Below are 21107 nucleotides of genomic sequence, written 5' to 3'. Positions count from 1 at the left end.
GGACCTGTGCCCAGTTTGACTTTCCAGGTAAACAAACGTAAAATAAATAAATAAAATAAATAAATTTATTAGACACTGCCTACATTGTGGTTTAAGTTGTATCTTCATATATTCACTAATTATAATTAAGCTATTCCCATATATATATGTATTGCTTTTCTAATCTAAGTGTTGCCTTATTTGTAGTTGTGTTATTTCATATATTTAACCCTAAAACATATCTTAAATAGTTTCTGGTGAGTTTTTTATTTATTTTATTTTATTTTGTTAACCATTGTAGTGCACTAATACAACTGACCAACTAGCCACTACATAAAGGTGATTACAATGAGCATAACTTCTTTTCCCTTACTTCCCTTAGTATAAATCAGCTGGAAATTTCATTTTCACAGTATAATAACATATAAAAAATTAAATTCAATGGGGAAATTGCACCCCACTCCTACATTCCTTAACCAAATATTCTGTTTAAATTCAGGTGTGGTAACCATGAACTTGACATATTTTTGAGGATGCTTAAGGCTTATGCAGAGACATTTCTTTTACCAGCGTTTCACTGAACAAATCCTCAAGAATTCATAAAGAACCTTTGTGCTCATTTTAAGGACCTTGATAGAAAGACCTTGTTTCTGCAATGCATAGATTTCTGATTTGGACACCTAACAGCCCAATGAAGAAAGACCACATTATCAGCTAATTTAAATGTCTCTGAATCACCATCAACTACCACTACAACAGGTCAGTGCATTTCTAAGGCAGTTAACAGTTGCAGCCAGATTTTGGTAGAACTTTCACACACACACACACACACACACACACACACACACACACACACACACACACACACTGCATTGCAAAATGCCTGAGATCCTCAATATATGTTAATAAAAACATTAGTGTCCTAACTTATCAGTTGGCACAACAGGTTAAATCTGGAATTTTATGTCTCAAGAGCACAGTGTTTAAGTCTCTTCCCACTTATTGTCCTTAATTTTTTTTTAGTTATTCTATCCCTGGTGTCTAGTGGTAATGGAGAAGCCTACAGGTGGGAGGTTACAGGGTTGGAATCCCTTTTAGTGCCTTTCAAGGCACACTACTTATCACTGGTATCTAGTTGTTCCCCACACCATGCTATTTTGCTTAATTTGTGCCCATAAAGCACACCATACAGAATATCCTTGGGTCTCCTGTTCCCCCAACTCACGTTGTGTTTAAATGCCTTTCAGGAATATTATACAGAGTAATCCCTGGTGTCTAGTGTTTCCCCTCTCAACCCTGCGTGCAATTAAGTCATTGAGATTAAGACTTATTCCTGAAGGCTAGTGGTTCACTCCTTTCTCCAGTGTCTGTTCTGTATAAGTACTGCTCAGACAGGAGTTTGAAGAGGTATTCCTGCTGGCTAGTGGTTCTCCCCAGCCCCAAATCCCCATTCTGTTGAAGTGCTGCTCAGATACAGTTTCAAGAGGTATCTCTGGTGGCTACTGATTCCTCCCACCCCTAATCCCTGTTCTGTTTAAATGCCACTCATGCACAAGTTTAAAGAGGTATCCCTGGGGGCTAGTAATTCACCCCATCCCCCAATCCCTATTCTGTTTAGACACCACCCAGGCAGACGTTTAAAGAGTTATCCCTAGTGCCTGTTGGTTTACCTCACTCAATGTTGCAGGCTCTGCTTGTTAGCCTAGGGGTGTGGGAAAGTATTACAACCACCCCAACTGACCCCCACACATATGCACATTCACACACACGCACACACACACACACACACACACACACACACACACACACACACACACACACACACATACACACACACGCTAACCTAACTTACCCCCTCAGCAACTCCCATACCACTACCTTGCAGGCAGACACACACTCTCACACACATACACTCACACATACAGCCTCTCCCATACAATCATTTCCACACCCCCAATATTACCTAACAAGTAAACATCCCAGCACTTCTCTCTACCACAGTGGATGAACGTGGGCATTTGACTATATTCAATATTGTCAGGAACTGTGAGCGGCCATGGTAATCTACACTGCCGAGCAATTCTCTGAATTAATGGCTGCATAAATGCCTTACTGTAGGCAGTTCTGTGGGACAGCATATGGCTGTTTAGCAAATTCATATCCCCAAACTGCCTCATTAGCATGTAGCACAGCTGCAGAGACTGCCCACTGCAGTGGGCACATATCCATGTAAAAGCAACAGGGTAAGGCTGCTTTGACTTCCAAAATATTATATTGTCCATCTTGAGGTAATCTTTATAAACTCAGCCTGACATCCCTAACAGGATTTTCTTAGATCTATTTTCATAAAGTATATCCACACAAGATATCTTCTACAAATAATTGCCACATATCTTAAGAATGTATATACCCCCACACACACAGCTAGCAATGTATTTGTATTTCCAGATTGTTTGCTAGAAGATCTCTTGAGATGCAGATTAAAGGTCTTCCTCTGCTAGTTAAATTCCTTAATATGGTAAAACAAAAATCCAAAAGGCTCCAAAACCAAGACAAATCCAAGGCAGAAAGTCACGAGCAGCAACTATTTTATTTGGTAAGCCAATTAAAACCAAAACAAATAAAACATATTCATGTAATTTATTTGTTTTGGTTTTAATTGGTTTACCTAATAAGCTGCTCACGGCCTTCTGCCTTGGATTTAACAGATATATCCCTCTGATATATGTGCATGTCTACAAAATACTATATCTCTAGTTTATGCTATCACATCTAAAAGAGATTCCATCCATCCATCCATCCATCCATCCATCCATCCATCCAAGGGCATGAAATAAAATGAATGGCTGCTCCTTTGCAATTCTTAGTTTTGAGGGCATCTGAATAATTATCAGGATGGGAATATAAAATCAGTATTATTATTATTATTATTTTTGTTGAGTTCACCATTAGCTCTGCTTATACAGTATTTTAAAGAGTATCAGCTATGAATGTTAGTCATTAGTAAATACTGTGCCAACAGTTGTTTCTGTTCCTTAAGTCATGAACTTACAAAGCGAGATGAGTTGTCATTCCTAATGGTCTTGGCATTGCCAAATGCTTCCAGCAATGGATTAGCCTGGATGATTTGATCTTCCAGTGTTCCCTGTATAATATAAAAGTTAACATCAATGTATGCTTCATTCTGAGTGCTGGTCTCTACAACTATACCAATAGAAGATGAAGGACGTATAGACACATATACACAGAACTGCTTATAACTTATCCTGAGTTATTCATAATGATACTTACCGGTATTTTATTCCAAGTGATATGATGTTATATGATCTGTATTATACTGGTAGACAAGGTTAATTAAAGCTTGCTTGCATATATACTAGTACAATTAACTACTGCTATCAATTTTTGCACATGTAGTGTATTTAGCTTCATAATCTCAGTGGTGCAATGCTGACTTATGCTTTTCCATTCATTCCTACTATATTATTTGGTAAGATCCATACATGCCATTACACACACACACTTCCCTTCAAGGTTACAATTTGGTAATAGTTCTTACTGACTAACTTTTTCAATAAAATACAAAAAAGCTTTTTTTTTTCCAAACAAACAAGCTAGATATATGAACAAAATAATCTAACAAAAGCTCAGTAAGGTACTTAAAGCACATGGCTTAATGCACTTACCTTACTCTCAGTCTCTTTCTTTTTTTCACCCAGGGCTGCAATTGTTGCAAAATACTGGATGACACGTTTCGTGTTGACAGTTTTCCCAGCACCAGATTCTCCACTACAGGCAATAAATACACGCAATTAATTACTTTTTACATAGCAGGTTGTACAAACGTGAAGAATGTAGTTTGTAAGCAAAAAAACTTACGTGATTAGGATTGACTGATTTTCACGATCTGTTAAAAAATACAAGTATGTTTATGTGCTAAAATGACTTCTTTGGAATGCAGAAACAATAAATGATACCTCGTTTACAGTAACTTCATAAATAATGACTGTACATTTACTATGTGTGTAGTACATAAATCTTAAAAGCATGAGTTTTTTTCATATAATTTGTATACAGTGTCTATATTCAGAGAAGAGGACTGCATAGGAAATGGATTTCTGGCATTTCTCTACAGTGGTTGACATTCTTTGCTTATGGTGTTTTTAACTGCCATTTGACTTTAAGTCTTCAATTCAACAACATATTGACAGATTTAAAGCCTACTTTCTCATATCAGGATCTTCTGTTGCATTTTCCTTTCAGGTATGTATGCCATCTTCTAAGCATAATGCAAGAGTTCTAAATGATGGATAAACTTTAGAGCAATTGAACAAAGTGTATCAGCCCAGAAGAATATGCTAGCAAGACTGGAAGGTCATGTTACTAAAACCAAGAGTCACAGAAGAGCAGCTACCTGCTTATGAGAGGATGTGTATCCTGACATTTGAAATGGAAGGATTAAAGGAAAACAGGAAGACTAGTAGAAGAGAAGATAAAGAGAACATTTACATACTTACATACATTTACATACATTTAAATAAATTTACATTTACATACATTTACATACTTGCATGGGCCAATTGGGATACCATGTGGAAAAAAGCAGGGGCAGGAGGGATCTCTTGGACAGGTTCTGTAAAGTGCATTGTAAGAATTGATAAGACTGTACAATGGAAAATGAAAAAAAAGTTAGGCAAGATTAGAAATTAAAACAATGGAAAATGAAAAAAAAAAGTTAGGCAAAAAACAATTGCTCACTGCATTGACTTTTAATAGGTTTGAACTTACCTATCAGGTCTGGCTTTTGATTACTCGTAATCTGATAGAAGATGTGGTAACTTCTTTCAGCAGACAGCTGGAAAGTTACTCTTGATTTTTCTAAAAGGTCTAAGAAAAAACATTTGCAAATGAATATTGCTAATCTTTTCAATGGAATAATACAGAAATAATAACAAAAGGTGTTTTATGTTACAACTTACAGGCTTCAATATCTGCAGATGCCAGCTTTCCTGTTCCTCCAAAGTGGATGCGAATAAATTTACCCTTAAGGAGATTAAATTGTAATAGTATGAAACTAGAAATGATTATGTTGTAAATAGCCTATTAATACTGCTAACTAGGAAATAAGCTGTAATTAAAAATGAACTAGACTACAAATTCCACTAATAGCTCTATTGTAGAATTCTATTAGGCTTGTAAGCTGAACCTATGAATAAAATTTGACTTCAAGATCATAATTTTGAACGTGCACAGACAGAAATCACCCTCAATAAATTAATTTTAATACAACTACCTTTCTGTAGTTTTTTTTTTTTGTTTTACAGTCAAAATCCAAACTGTACCACCTTCTTGAGAAAATCCCAGTACTTCAACATTTAATTCAGCCCCACATTCCCTCTAGAGCCTTAAGATCTAGTAACCAGAACCTCATAACTATCATCCAACATAGAAATGATGCCGGTAAATCCCTCTTTGCCAGCATCATTGCTAAAACCTGGAACACACTACCAAGCCAAATAACTTCTACCACATCCTTTATTCATTTCCAAAACTCCTGAAAACCCACTATTTAAGTGACTGGCTATGTTCATGTCACTCACCAGGCTAACCCAAACTAAGAGAATGTTTTTGTGTATAGCTAAGTATAAACAGTTCCCCCGAAAGCTTGTGAACCTGTTGATATTTACTTGACAAAACTTATATCTGTAAAAATAATACAAATGCTGTTTTAAGTTATTATGTACCACAATGATTGTCTACTATAAGAATTGTTAATCTCTAACACATTCTGTTTGTTTGCTATAAGTATGCTCTATTTTTTTCTCTTCTCTCATGTACTGTATTGTATTGTGGAGCTTTTCTCCTTGGGCCTCCACTGAAAATGGACCTGTGCCCAGTTTGACTTTCCAGGTAAACAAACGTAAAATAAATAAATAAAATAAATAAATTTATTAGACACTGCCTACATTGTGGTTTAAGTTGTATCTTCATATATTCACTAATTATAATTATGCTATTCCCATATATATTGCTTTTCTAATCAGAGTTTTGCCTTAAGTTTAGTTGTGTTATTTCATATATTTAACCCTAAAACATATCTTAAATAGTTTCTGGTGAGTTTTTATTTATTTTATTTTATTTTGTTAACCATTGTAGTGCACTAATACAACTGACCAACTAGCCACTACATAAAGGTGATTACAATGAGCATAACTTCTTTTCCCTTACTTCCCTTAGTATAAATCAGCTGGAAATTTCATTTTCACAGTATAATAACATATAAAAATTAAATTCAATGGGGAAATTGCACCCCACTCCTACATTCCTTAACCAAATATTCTGTTTAAATTCAGGTGTGGTAACCATGAACTTGACATATTTTTGAGGATGCTTAAGGCTTATGCAGAGACATTTCTTTTACCAGCGTTTCACTGAACAAATCCTCAAGAATTCATAAAGAACCTTTGTGCTCATTTTAAGGACCTTGATAGAAAGACCTTGTTTCTGCAATGCATAGATTTCTGATTTGGACACCTAACAGCCCAATGAAGAAAGACCACATTATCAGCTAATTTAAATGTCTCTGAATCACCATCAACTACCACTACAACAGGTCAGTGCATTTCTAAGGCAGTTAACAGTTGCAGCCAGATTTTGGTAGAACTTTCACACACACACACACACACACACACACACACACACACACACACACACACACTGCATTGCAAAATGCCTGAGATCCTCAATATATGTTAATAAAAACATTAGTGTCCTAACTTATCAGTTGGCACAACAGGTTAAATCTGGAATTTTATGTCTCAAGAGCACAGTGTTTAAGTCTCTTCCCACTTATTGTCCTTAATTTTTTTTTAGTTATTCTATCCCTGGTGTCTAGTGGTAATGGAGAAGCCTACAGGTGGGAGGTTACAGGGTTGGAATCCCTTTTAGTGCCTTTCAAGGCACACTACTTATCACTGGTATCTAGTTGTTCCCCACACCATGCTATTTTGCTTAATTTGTGCCCATAAAGCACACCATACAGAATATCCTTGGGTCTCCTGTTCCCCCAACTCACGTTGTGTTTAAATGCCTTTCAGGAATATTATACAGAGTAATCCCTGGTGTCTAGTGTTTCCCCTCTCAACCCTGTGCAATTAAGTCATTGAGATTAAGACTTATTCCTGAAGGCTAGTGGTTCACTCCTTTCTCCAGTGTCTGTTCTGTATAAGTACTGCTCAGACAGGAGTTTGAAGAGGTATTCCTGCTGGCTAGTGGTTCTCCCCAGCCCCAAATCCCCATTCTGTTGAAGTGCTGCTCAGATACAGTTTCAAGAGGTATCTCTGGTGGCTACTGATTCCTCCCACCCCTAATCCCTGTTCTGTTTAAATGCCACTCATGCACAAGTTTAAAGAGGTATCCCTGGGGGCTAGTAATTCACCCCATCCCCCAATCCCTATTCTGTTTAGACACCACCCAGGCAGACGTTTAAAGAGTTATCCCTAGTGCCTGTTGGTTTACCTCACTCAATGTTGCAGGCTCTGCTTGTTAGCCTAGGGGTGTGGGAAAGTATTACAACCACCCCAACTGACCCCCACACATATGCACATTCACACACACGCACACACACACACACACACACACACACACACACACACACACACACACACACACACACATACACACACACGCTAACCTAACTTACCCTCAGCAACTCCCATACCACTACCTTGCAGGCAGACACACACTCTCACACACATACACTCACACATACAGCCTCTCCCATACAATCATTTCCACACCCCCAATATTACCTAACAAGTAAACATCCCAGCACTTCTCTCTACCACAGTGGATGAACGTGGGCATTTGACTATATTCAATATTGTCAGGAACTGTGAGCGGCCATGGTAATCTACACTGCCGAGCAATTCTCTGAATTAATGGCTGCATAAATGCCTTACTGTAGGCAGTTCTGTGGGACAGCATATGGCTGTTTAGCAAATTCATATCCCCAAACTGCCTCATTAGCATGTAGCACAGCTGCAGAGACTGCCCACTGCAGTGGGCACATATCCATGTAAAAGCAACAGGGTAAGGCTGCTTTGACTTCCAAAATATTATATTGTCCATCTTGAGGTAATCTTTATAAACTCAGCCTGACATCCCTAACAGGATTTTCTTAGATCTATTTTCATAAAGTATATCCACACAAGATATCTTCTACAAATAATTGCCACATATCTTAAGAATGTATATACCCCCACACACACAGCTAGCAATGTATTTGTATTTCCAGATTGTTTGCTAGAAGATCTCTTGAGATGCAGATTAAAGGTCTTCCTCTGCTAGTTAAATTCCTTAATATGGTAAAACAAAAAATCCAAAAGGCTCCAGAACCAAGACAAATCCAAGGCAGAAGGTCACGAGCAGCAACTATTTTATTTGGTAAACCAATTAAAACCAAAACAAATAAAACATATTCATGTAATTTATTTGTTTTGGTTTTAATTGGTTTACCTAATAAGCTGCTCACGGCCTTCTGCCTTGGATTTAACAGATATATCCCTCTGATATATGTGCATGTCTACAAAATACTATATCTCTAGTTTATGCTATCACATCTAAAAGAGATTCCATCCATCCATCCATCCATCCATCCATCCATCCATCCATCCATTCAAGGGCATGAAATAAAATTATTGGCTGATCCTTTGCAATTCTTAGTTTTGAGGGCATCTGAAAAATGATCAGGATGGGAATATAAAATCAGTATTATTATTTTTGTTGAGTTCACCATTAGCTCTACTTATACAGTATTTTAAAGAATATCAGCTATGAGTGTTAATCATTAGCAAATACTGTGCCAACAGTTGTTTCTGTTCCTTAAGTCATGAACTTACAAAGCGAGATGAGTTGTCATTCCTAATGGTCTTGGCATTGCCAAATGCTTCCAGCAATGGATTAGCCTGGATGATTTGATCTTCCAGTGTTCCCTGTATAATATAAAAGTTAACATCAATGTATGCTTCATTCTGAGTGCTGGTCTCTACAACTATACCAATAGAAGATGAAGGACGTATAGACACATATACACAGAACTGCTTATAACTTATCCTGAGTTATTCATAATGATACTTACCGGTATTTTATTCCAAGTGATATGATGTTATATGATCTGTATTATACTGGTAGACAAGGTTAATTAAAGCTTGCTTGCATATATACTAGTACAATTAACTACTGCTATCAATTTTGCACATGTAGTGTATTTAGCTTCATAATCTCAGTGGTGCAATGCTGACTTATGCTTTTCCATTCATTCCTACTATATTATTTGGTAAGATCCATACATGCCATTACACACACACACTTCCCTTCAAGGTTACAATTTGGTAATAGTTCTTACTGACTAACTTTTTCAATAAAATACAAAAAAGCTTTTTTTTTTCCAAACAAACAAGCTAGATATATGAACAAAATAATCTAACAAAAGCTCAGTAAGGTACTTAAAGCACATGGCTTAATGCACTTACCTTACTCTCAGTCTCTTTCTTTTTTTCACCCAGGGCTGCAATTGTTGCAAAATACTGGATGACACGTTTCGTGTTGACAGTTTTCCCAGCACCAGATTCTCCACTACAGGCAATAAATACACGCAATTAATTACTTTTTACATAGCAGGTTGTACAAACGTGAAGAATGTAGTTTGTAAGCAAAAAAACTTACGTGATTAGGATTGACTGATTTTCACGATCTGTTAAAAAATACAAGTATGTTTATGTGCTAAAATGACTTCTTTGGAATGCAGAAACAATAAATGATACCTCGTTTACAGTAACTTCATAAATAATGACTGTACATTTACTATGTGTGTAGTACATAAATCTTAAAAGCATGAGTTTTTTTCATATAATTTGTATACAGTGTCTATATTCAGAGAAGAGGACTGCATAGGAAATGGATTTCTGGCATTTCTCTACAGTGGTTGACATTCTTTGCTTATGGTGTTTTTAACTGCCATTTGACTTTAAGTCTTCAATTCAACAACATATTGACAGATTTAAAGCCTACTTTCTCATATCAGGATCTTCTATTGCATTTTCCTTTCAGGTATGTATGCCATCTTCTAAGCATAATGCAAGAGTTCTAAATGATGGATAAACTTTAGAGCAATTGAACAAAGTGTATCAGCCCAGAAGAATATGCTAGCAAGACTGGAAGGTCATGTTACTAAAACCAAGAGTCACAGAAGAGCAGCTACCTGCTTATGAGAGGATGTGTATCCTGACATTTGAAATGGAAGGATTAAAGGAAAACGGGAAGACTAGTAGAAGAGAAGATAAAGAGAACATTTACATACTTACATACATTTACATACATTTAAATAAATTTACATTTACATACATTTACATACTTGCATGGGCCAATTGGGATACCATGTGGAAAAAAGCAGGGGCAGGAGGGATCTCTTGGACAGGTTCTGTAAAGTGCATTGTAAGAATTGATAAGACTGTACTGTACTGTATTTAACTGGAAACACTGTAATGAGACTAAGAACGAAAGTCGGTACTTTTCCATTAACGGGGCAGCAGGCAAAATGTGCAGCTGATGTCAAGTCATTCCTGCTTATTCTTTTCTGAAAAAGTTGAACTGATAAAAGAATATTTTCTTTACTTTTCCAAATCTTCCCAATTAAATCTGAGCAAAAGAGTTGCATGTACAAGTAAAGAAAATGAGGATGTGTACGTATTTGTGTGTGTACATATTTTGTTTTCTACTTCAGATTCGTGTTAATAGGTAACAGACCTGAGTAGTATGCTCGTAAAGAACATCTGTGCCCCTTTGGGAGCAAGATATCTGTAAATGTATTAAATGCCTTTACTAGGGTGTAGTCTATAGTACATATGCACATCTTTTATCACTTTGTTTGGCAAACATTGTGGTGCATGTAGTCTGCCCTGGACCTATAGGTGGTAACTGTAATGCAGAATCTGTCATCTTGTAATCTTCTACAATTTCAGGAGAACCCAGAATGTGGCCAGTGTCTGGCACTTTTTTTTTTACTTTTCAAAATCTTCCCAATTAAATCTGAGCAGAACAGTTGGATCTAAAAGTAAAGAAATTCAGGATGTGTGCGTATTTATGTGTGTACATATTTTTTGTACATCAGGTTCATGTTAATAGGTGACAGAACTCAGTAGGATGCTCGTAAAAAAATCAGTGCCCCGTTGGGACCAAGATATCTGTAAATGTATTGCAAAAACAACAACATGTGTTGACAATGTCAGCATGTAATTACGATAACATTTCCCTTACTTTTCCATCTGTATTTTGCAGCACGACTATTACCCCTTTAATGGAAAAGTACCCGAAAGTCTTTATCTGTTAATTACTTAAACTCATGTTGAATAGGTGTCAGTCTCTCCTTTATGGGCCAAGTCTTGTGTACTTTTCAGAATGAATTCTCCAAACACTGTAGTTCATTCAATAAGGCTTTGTTAGATGTTCACAATATCCGAATACTGTCTTCATTAACAGTGCTGATAAACAATTAGTGTTCAAAGTTACTGCACATCATATTCTGATTGTCCTGAATAACATAAACTAATATAGTCTTTATTTGACCTGTCTTCTGTACTCAGGTTTGAGTCTCTGTCTTCTCTGTAATAACAGGTCAAATGAACTAACTAACCTTAACTGACTTCCCTAACTGTATCTGAAGTATATTTTAATAATACCCAAACTCTGTGATGCTTTACACGCCCTCTTAATCTTGGTTCCCTTGGTTACCAGACTTGGCCTTAATTTAACATTCCATTAAGGAATATTCTGTAGCTGGCAAGATTGTATCTTTCCCTTGAGAAAAGAACATTCTTATTCCTGTTTTTTTCTGCACACTTTATGCTTATCCTTTTCTTTCTAATAAACTGTTGACCAGCAAGGTTATCCTTTCTTTCTGCTTAACTGCATTTTATGCATAAATGAAACACAATGTCTAGTCTCATTTTACCCTTTAGCCTGTCAAATGTCTAATAAGTACTTTAAAATGGAAGTCCCTAATCTAATATACATGTTTACAGAGCAAAAAATAGGATCTAAATGTTGATGAAGGTAAATTAAGAACAAAGGATGACAGCCTACTTAAGATGATACCCGACTGTTCCAATGCACTCTTCCATAAAAGAAAAAAAGTCAGTGGATGTGGAGATGAACTGATTGCCAGTAATTTGGGGCATGTGTATATTATCCAAACATTCTGCTGGCAAAGAATTCTAGGAAAAAGCTACTTTACAACTGCCCTAAATCAGCACGGAATTTCATAATTGAAAAGAAGAGCAAAATAAGTGCACATAATTACAGACAAAACATTGAACCAGCTAATGGAGATGGCAAAGATGACCCTCAAATGCAAGTTATCTGACTTTGAAAGCACTGAGTAGTGAGGATGTTAAAGTGAGTCATGCTACCAGGAAGAGTACAGGAAGAGGATCTAGAAAAGAATGAAAAGCCCCAATGCTGCAGGAAAAGCAAGGTAGACACAGGAAAGGAGATCATAGGCAGACTATGGAGAAGGTGAAAACAACTAGATAAAGTCCTACAGTAGACAGGAGAAAAAAGAACTATCAAAGAGACAGAGTAGCAGCCAGTGGGAAGGAAAGAAACAACAAATGGACTGAAAAAGATGTCCCACCAGTGAAAGAATAAGGGCTACAGGCAGGAGAAACAGCTGGTCAGGGTGAATAGAAACGGAATCAGCTATTAATTACAGTAAGCAGTGACAAAAAGGCTGGGTCAGGAACATATACAACTGGATAAATGTCCTTACAAGAAAAAGGACTGTAGGTGAACTACACAGTGTCCCAAAAGCCTAACCTCACAAGGAATGGAGAGTCAATATAGTCAAGACCATGAATGACTGGGCAAAATCACTGAGCTCACATCAAAACACAAGTATTGTTTTATGTTTTTATAAACTGCCTAGCTTGACCATTCTTACAATAACTGTCTGAAAACTGGAATAAGAGCAACACAGAGCTTGTCAGATAATGTGGATACAGACACTGTTACAGAGACATAGACAATGCTGACAAATTGGGTTAAAGTTCTGAAAAATTAAAAGGCATTTTAATCTGCTCATAGAGGTAAGAAGTGCGATTTGCATACAATACAATTAAATGTGGAAGAACAAAGTATATATGCATATTTGTGATGTATATCATAACAGTTCTAAATGTACAGAACACTCTAAACCAGAAACACATTGGAAAGGAGGATATAAGTACAGAAAACTGAAGGCACACAGAAGCAGAACCAGCAGAGTTTCAAAACGAAGCGTTAGGGAAGAGGGAGGTGAGGGTGTAACACTGAAACACTGCACAGAATAAAATACTTTGAAGGAGCAGGTTTGAAGTAAAAGATGACAGCAAGCAAATAAGATCAAAAGAGGCAGGTGAGGGGAAAAAACTGTGATAAAATCTAAAGAGACATTTGGAAAGTTGTAGGTAAAACAGGCTAGGCTTGAAATGGAGCAGCATAAAGCTTAAATCCCAGACAGCACACTAAATCTAGACTATACCTATTAAAATGTAAGCAAATGAAGTGAACAGATTAACAAGATGTAATGGTTTGTTAGTGCCATCTAGGACTTTTTCTTTACACTGGTTGCAGTGATACCATCAGTTAGTGACATTTTAAGTGGCACTTGTTGAATTCAAATCTCTTCTAGTCACCATTGTCACATATTTGGTTGGCAGAGCTGAGAGTCAAACCCCATACATGCTACAGGTCATCACAGATGACTCATATGAGACGGTAAAGGTGAAGATGGAAAGTGGGGCAAACAATAAATGTATTTTCCCCAGAAAGGAAGGAGAAAGGGTTCTTCAGCAAGTTCTTTAAAGAGTTGGTAAAAAGACAAGGAAAAATAGGGGAGGGGGGCCACTGCAAGTAATTTTAACCCAATACTAAACAAAAACTTGGATAGAACAAAAGTTTAATCAACTAGAGTTACTAATAGAAATGGAAAGGGATGGTGGATAGACATTTTGAAGGAAAAGAAAAGAGGAGTCAGGCTATTCACATTTATGAGGACATGCTGGACACAGTAGAGAACACCAGAGTGGCTCTTGGTGAAGCGTGAAATGGAGACCAAAGTACCCTGAGGTGTGACTAGGAGCCAAACAGTTTCAGACAATAGTCAGAGCTATGGGAAATAAAAACAGAGGCAGACATGGTAAAGCAAAAGGATTTCTAGTGAAGCCAATGAGTAAAACAGGTAAAGCATTAGCATGCAAGTTAAAGGAGAAAAATAAAGGGAGAATGATAACAAAACTGGAAGGGACTGGGGTAGTAGTATAGGGGATGGACGCAATAAAAGAGCTATCCATAGCACTGTATGAGAAACTGAACAGAATACAAACTGGGTACACAAAATAGTTTAGTTACTAATCAACAGGTAGGAGACTAAAGTAGAAGGAGGCTTTCTGTTGCAAAATAATAGCAGACAATGTGGATAAAGTAATAACTTACGGATGGGAAAAGCAGTTGGCCTGAATGGGCTGCCAGCAGGATTTTACAAAGTATCATGTAAGGTGATAAAATGAGCACCTAACCTAGGCTTTTATTAAGTGTGGTGAAAAGAAAAAAACTGAATACTTCCGTGCAAGGGCCAAAGGTTATTTCTTTAGCAAAGGACATTAAGGAACAGACTCATAGTTAGGACTGGGTAAATGGGACAGCTGCCAGGAAAGCAAGCTTTTAGGGGGCATGATTGATATGTGCTAGCGCTGCCAGAGTGTAGTACTAGCAGCGATTTATGAAGACACAAGGATGCTGTACTTTCATGAAACAATTCTCATAGTGCCTTTGTAGCTTTATGGAGTGCTTACTGTATGAGCTGTGTGTAGCAACTGTGGAAAGCTGCTTGCTACATTTAAAGAATGAAGTTGCTATAGTATCAGACCACAGAAGGGATTTTTTTGGTCTTCAACTTTGGTAAGACTTCAGCTCTGAGCTGAAGAAGGTGTCACTTTAGATGATCCAGTTATAGTTCTGATACAGGACTAATGGATCTTTGTGCCTTTAGACTTATTTTCATCATTAATGTAGATGTTAAAATTCTAACAAAAAGTTTTAGAAATCAGAATCAATATACCTTGCCCAGTCTATTCAGAATGGTAAGGCAGTTTTGCACAGGGGAAATCATTGGTGGACACCAATTAGGAGGTGTTAATGTTTGTGGACTATTTTAACAACATTGATATAAAAATATTGCCATTTTTGTGGAGACTTTTAAAAGATTTAAGCTTTGAAGAAAAGTTCATGTGGTAGGTGAAACTCTGTACAAGCATCCTAGAAGAGTTATCTAAGTAAACAGAGACAGTCAGAATGTGTGCCTGTCAAAAAAGATGAACGAAAGGGATGTTGACTCTCACCACACCTGATTATCCTAGTTTATAGGTTCATAGGTGGTTACTTGGCCCTCAGCATAAATGCAATTTTAAGTCTTGCCAACCTTACTCCAAATTTACCAAAATATTGCTGATGTGTTTATACCTCAAGGAATTTTATGGGTACAGTATAGGCTTGTCCACATCAAGCATTCACAGATGATGAAGAAACTAGCCATAAAAGTTAGGGAAAACTTAGGATAGGAAGAAATCAGAGGAAGATGCAAAGCAGAGTCCTAACTGTTTTACGATAATTGCATGCTACTCACAGAGCATGTGGAAGAAGTGGATAAGGTAGTACTGTAAACTATGGACAAATTCACATAAGAGACAAGGCCAGAATGCAATGTGAGGAAGACTGCATGGAACACTGCAGGGAAGAACAAAGGAAGAGACATATTACAAGTCATGAAGTATAAATCAGAGCCAGATACCTCTGGATAAAGGTCTGGGGCACAGTCCATGAGATTAAAGAAAACATATAGAGACCTTATGCAAAAGGAGGAGCAAGATTATCCAGATGTTGATATAAAGAATGAACAGTGACATGCAGGATAAACCTTCTGAGGATGATGACTGGTACCAGTACTGGTCACACACTAAGGCAGATACCAGTGACAGGAAAACAGAAAAACATCAGAAAGATAGCAAAAAGAGTGAAGCAGATGGACTGGGCCATGAAATTAAGTTAAAATGGTAGAACAGAGGATGAAAGCCAGAACAGAAGGGAGTCAAGGGAGTACCATGCATAAAGAAAAATACACTGGTATACAACACCCAATGAAGACTAAGCGAAAAAAGAGACAACAGTCAATATGGGAAAAAAAACAGAGAAAAGCAGGACAGGAAAGAGAGGTGTTCCAAGAAATGAGTAGATTGGGTAACAGGATAACCCAGTGGTAGAATGGAAGAAAGTGGGAATTAAAATAGCCAAAGAAGGAGCAACATGGCAAAGACAAGAAGAGAAAGGGGAAACTGGGACTGAGTAGTATAAAAAATGAAGGACAAAGCAATAACAAAGCTATATCAGACAATGGTACAGAATAAAGAGGAAGGAATATGTTTGGAGGAGGAAGAAAGGGAAATAGAAGAAATAATCCATAAAATATGTAAAAGCCAGTATTGTGCGATTGCTGATTTAGAATATATAAATAGCGGGGGTGTGGGGGATACATGTTCTGAGGTCATGTCTCAAAGCATGCTCTGGTCAGTGATACCATTTATATTTAGATTTTTTTGTGAATATGGACATTGGTTATGTCAATTTTTGTGTATTTAGACTATTTTAGTAGATCTACATTTTGCAGACAAATTTTCCACTGGTATATCCTATGAATTGAATGCATATTCTAACATAACATTTCAGAATACTGCGTGGTCATATCATTTATATCTTCACTAGCTCAGCTTAATTTGGAGACTGCCTCAGTTGAAACTGTTCAAGGCTTAATAACAAGGTATTTCAATTTAGCTTAAAAATGTTTTTGTAGAATTTCAGAAGTACAGCATAAAGTGATCAATGTTCTTAGGAAGAAAATGCAGAAGTAATTTAAAAGTTAAGTGTAGGCTAATTCAATACTAAAATGTTTCTTTGTTCATAGTTTTTCTGCATTTCCAATGCTAATGAATGAATTTGTGCACCAATTAGTTGGTTCATCTGTTCAGTTCTGGCCCAGGAGTTTCTTTGCAGAATTTACATCTTTCCTTTGCCATGCAAATTTTCTCTGTGAACTCTGATTTCTTGCCGCACCTCAGAGTTATATGGACAGGTAGACTGCTATTGTTTAAATTTGGCCCTACGTATGTATGCACTATGTGAAATTGTACTTGTGTCTTATGATGGCTGACTGGTTCCAGTCTAGGAATGATTCCAGTGTTACACCTGCTGCTAGTAGGGACAGGTCCCAGTTATCTGTGACCATGAACTGGATAAATCAGATACTCAACATAAATGAATAATTCAACAATACCAAATTACTCACCAGTTAACATGAACTGATACGCATTGTCAGAGATGGAGAAGATGTGGGGAGGGGCTTCCTGACGTTTCTTTCCCCTGTAGCCAGCAACCACCTCTGGGTTGTACACTGGCAACCACTTGTAGGGGTTAACAGTGACACAAAAAAGGCCTGAATAGGTCTGAAATAAAAACAAACAGTGGTTAGAAACATGATATTTCCTTAATATAATTGTTGTTGAAGTTTGTTATTTTACTCACATAAATCATCCAGGCTGCATAACGATCTTTGAGGTTATACAGCACACCTGGTTCGTGCAGGTGTGTTAACATGGCCATGTCTTCAAGTTTATCAAACTTGGGAGGGTTTTGTGGAAAGACTTGATCTTCCTTAACTGTTACAGTCTGTAGATGGAAAAAAACTAGTTTCAGTAATTGGTGCAGACATTTCAAGGATCAGAATTTCATGACAAGGAAAATGTACTGACTTACTTTACCATCATCCCTTTTAACTGTGACTTTGCCACCCTCCTTGCTTTGAATGGCACCTTTAACATATGCTAGTTTGTCATCTACTACAAAAGTGGCTGATCTCGCATCAAATGGACGGTTTTGAGCTTCAATCCTTTCCTTCTCTGATTTTCGGAGAAAGGGGGCAGCAGTACCAAAAACTTGCATTTCTGCATCTGAACTCATGATTGCAGCTCACTGTGGAAACACAAGGAATATGCTTTTAAGATCAATACTTTGACATGCATAAATAATGCATAATATCAGAATGTGAAGTAGGAAGCCAGATACCCAGCATGCACTTCAAGTCTTCTAGATATGTTATCCTTTACATTTAAGATGAATAAGAAGACCATTATTTAATGTTTCATGATAACTGAGTTAATATGAAAAGTTCTTCATATTTCTGAGCAATTCCTAAATTATCCTGCAATTCTCATTAATTTTAGTCAAAGACTGTACAGATATTATTAGTTTTCGATTAGATATTTTCTTGGAAAACAATGTCAATGTCATATGTACAGCAACACACTAACTTTGATATTTATTTAATTATTTATTTGTTGACAGGATTAGCTGTCTGCTGTAAGGACAGTTTCTAGCCACAATGGAGACTCACTTATAAGCTGAGATTAATTGTGGGTTACATTGCAAGGGAATATTTATCAGAGAACACTCCTAGAGTTTTACTTCATTTTAATTTGGCAGCCATCTTTGGCCAACGACATACAAATGTCTGTGTTCTGGGATAACCCAGTAGTGCTTCATGGGGAAATAACCTGCTCAGTTTCACAGAAATATCAAGGCTGAGAATGGTTTGATTAAATCAAAGTTTGCAGGTACAGTTCATTCACATGTTGTTGTCTATTTGCTTGACTGTAACATTATCTCTTGCATAGGAGATGTTTCAGTGCTTCTCAGCAATGGATGATTACTTTCTTCAGGAGAATTTCCTTTAAAAGATGTATACCACAGAGAAGAGAAATAAACCAAAGGTTCAGCCTAAAATTCAACACTGTCACAGATCTTCACCTCACATTCCTTCATAGACTTTGACAAACTGAGTAGAAAGAATTCCAACAAAAATGCACACCGACAGACCTTTTAATAAACTGTTTATTTTTTCAGGATAGCAGCAACGCAGACTAATGTAGTTTCTTGAACACTTATCTCATCGCTATGTTTCTATCCACTTCAAATACAAACAAGCTCCCCATGAATGTTATCACTATGATATGGCAGCCAGAATTAACCGCTACAGAAAATGGAGCAGTATCATTGGTAGACATACCTCTCAACTTCTTAGCTCAAAAAATCTGGACAAAGCCTAACATAATGAGGGGGCAAAGGACCAGATTAGAGACAGATTTTAAATATTGCTCTTATGAAATTAGAAAGTTGGTAGAATAATGGGATTTGTCTTAGCATAAATATTTCTGAAGGATATGGAGTCTAAAACACAAATGCATATCATTATTTATTGACTTCAGTCTTCAGATTATCTCAGTTATTTGCCAGATAAAAACAAAAATTTTATGAGGAACAGACCAAAAATATGAGGCAGAAATCTGGTCATTACGCAAAAATCTGGACAGTTGAAAGGTATGCTGCTGGACCCTAATCTAAGTAGCACATTTGCCCTTGTTGTAAACCTTGTCACTCACATGCATTATGATTGCTAGTTTCTCTCTGTCACTTGTGGTTAATCTCAGCTAGTGTGTGTGTGTGTGTGTGTGTGTGTGTGTGTGTGTGTGTGTGTGTGTGTGTGTGTGTGTGTGTGTGTGTGTGGGTGAGACTGTGTTGTGTGTGTGAGACTGTGTGTGTGTCTTGATGTGTGTATGTGTGTGTATTTGTGTGCGTGTGTGTGTGTGTCTAGGTGTGTACATCTGTCTTTAAGTTATAGTTGCCTTGAATATGTATGTGCACGCGTGTATATGTTTGTCTGTGTGCATCTGCTTGCATGTGTGTATGTGTGTGTGTGTGTGCGTGTGTGTGCGTGTGTGTGTTATATATCTTTGTATATATCTATAGATATATATATAATCTATATCTATCTATCTATATATATATATATATATATATATACATACATATATATATATATATATATATATATATATATATATATATATATATATATATATATATATATATATATATATATATATATATATATATATATATATATATATATATATATATATGGTTCTACTTTACATCTTTGAAATCTTACTTCATCGAACTTTATAAACATGAGACGACTACACAGAACACTTGTTTTATTGAACAGTCACATCACCAAAATTTTACTCCGGGAAATGAAGCAGTTGGTCTAAAGTAAAACCAAGCACACTGAAGCATATCAAACCCTCCCAAGTGGAGGACTTCACCCTCCCACACCTCTACTGTGGAGGGCTGCACCCCCCCCACACACACACCTCCTAACTAAATATACCAACTCTGAGATCGCACTATACTGGGGAAAAGGCAGTGGAGTAGCTAGAGTTTGTGCTGCCCTGGGCTGTCTTTGAGTTTTCCGCCCCCCCCATCACAAAAATCATAGTCATATGGACTGGACCCCAGTACACAGCCCCCCCCACAGCAATTCCAGTATCCCATTACATGGCTATTTCTCCCCATTTACCATAAAACACTAATGTGCATACTGCTTTATGCTTTACTTCTACAATGATTATTTGGATTTCATTTAAAACTTTTATTTTAAATTTTATAGCACAAACACTGATAGCCATCTGCTAAACAAAGCAATACACTCTCACAATGAAAACAGACTTAGCATTATAGCTTCTCTGCCCTTGAAACGCACATTCATTGAAACAGCATTGAAACCCACATTCAAAGAAAATGTATCTGGCCAGTGGTAGATTAAGTTTACCTCTGAGATGTTTACAAATTATAGGCCCTTTGCACTCAAATTTAAGACCATGGAAACAGACATGTGTTCTTTGATTCACTTTCCTGATTGTATTAAATTATATTCCTTGTATAATACAGCACACTTGTTAGAGCACATTTTAAATTTATTGTTTTGAGCATTTTTCCAGTAAGGAATGAAACAAAATGTATGAATCAATAATGACAAAACTGTCAAATTTAAAACATTTCCATCGTAAAAGTCTACTCAAACTTCAATCATTACAATCCAACAATTTCAGTAAATATGCACAATCTCTGCAGAAGTAAAAGTCCTC

At 36.8% G+C, this 21107-nt stretch overlaps 1 pseudogene; it reads right to left on the bottom strand.

The window, feature by feature from the left end:
• The window catches only part of LOC122789099, a 146850-nt pseudogene that overhangs the window by 106644 nt on the left and 19099 nt on the right, over positions 1 to 21107 (bottom strand).

The sequence above is a fragment of the Protopterus annectens genome, chromosome 14.part0 (assembly GCF_019279795.1).
Source record: "Protopterus annectens isolate FY-2018-M chromosome 14.part0, PAN1.0, whole genome shotgun sequence".
In the NCBI taxonomy this organism is placed as follows: domain Eukaryota; kingdom Metazoa; phylum Chordata; order Ceratodontiformes; family Protopteridae; genus Protopterus; species Protopterus annectens.
Note: the sequence above shows the minus strand (reverse complement) of the source record. Positions and strands in the feature narration are given on the sequence as shown.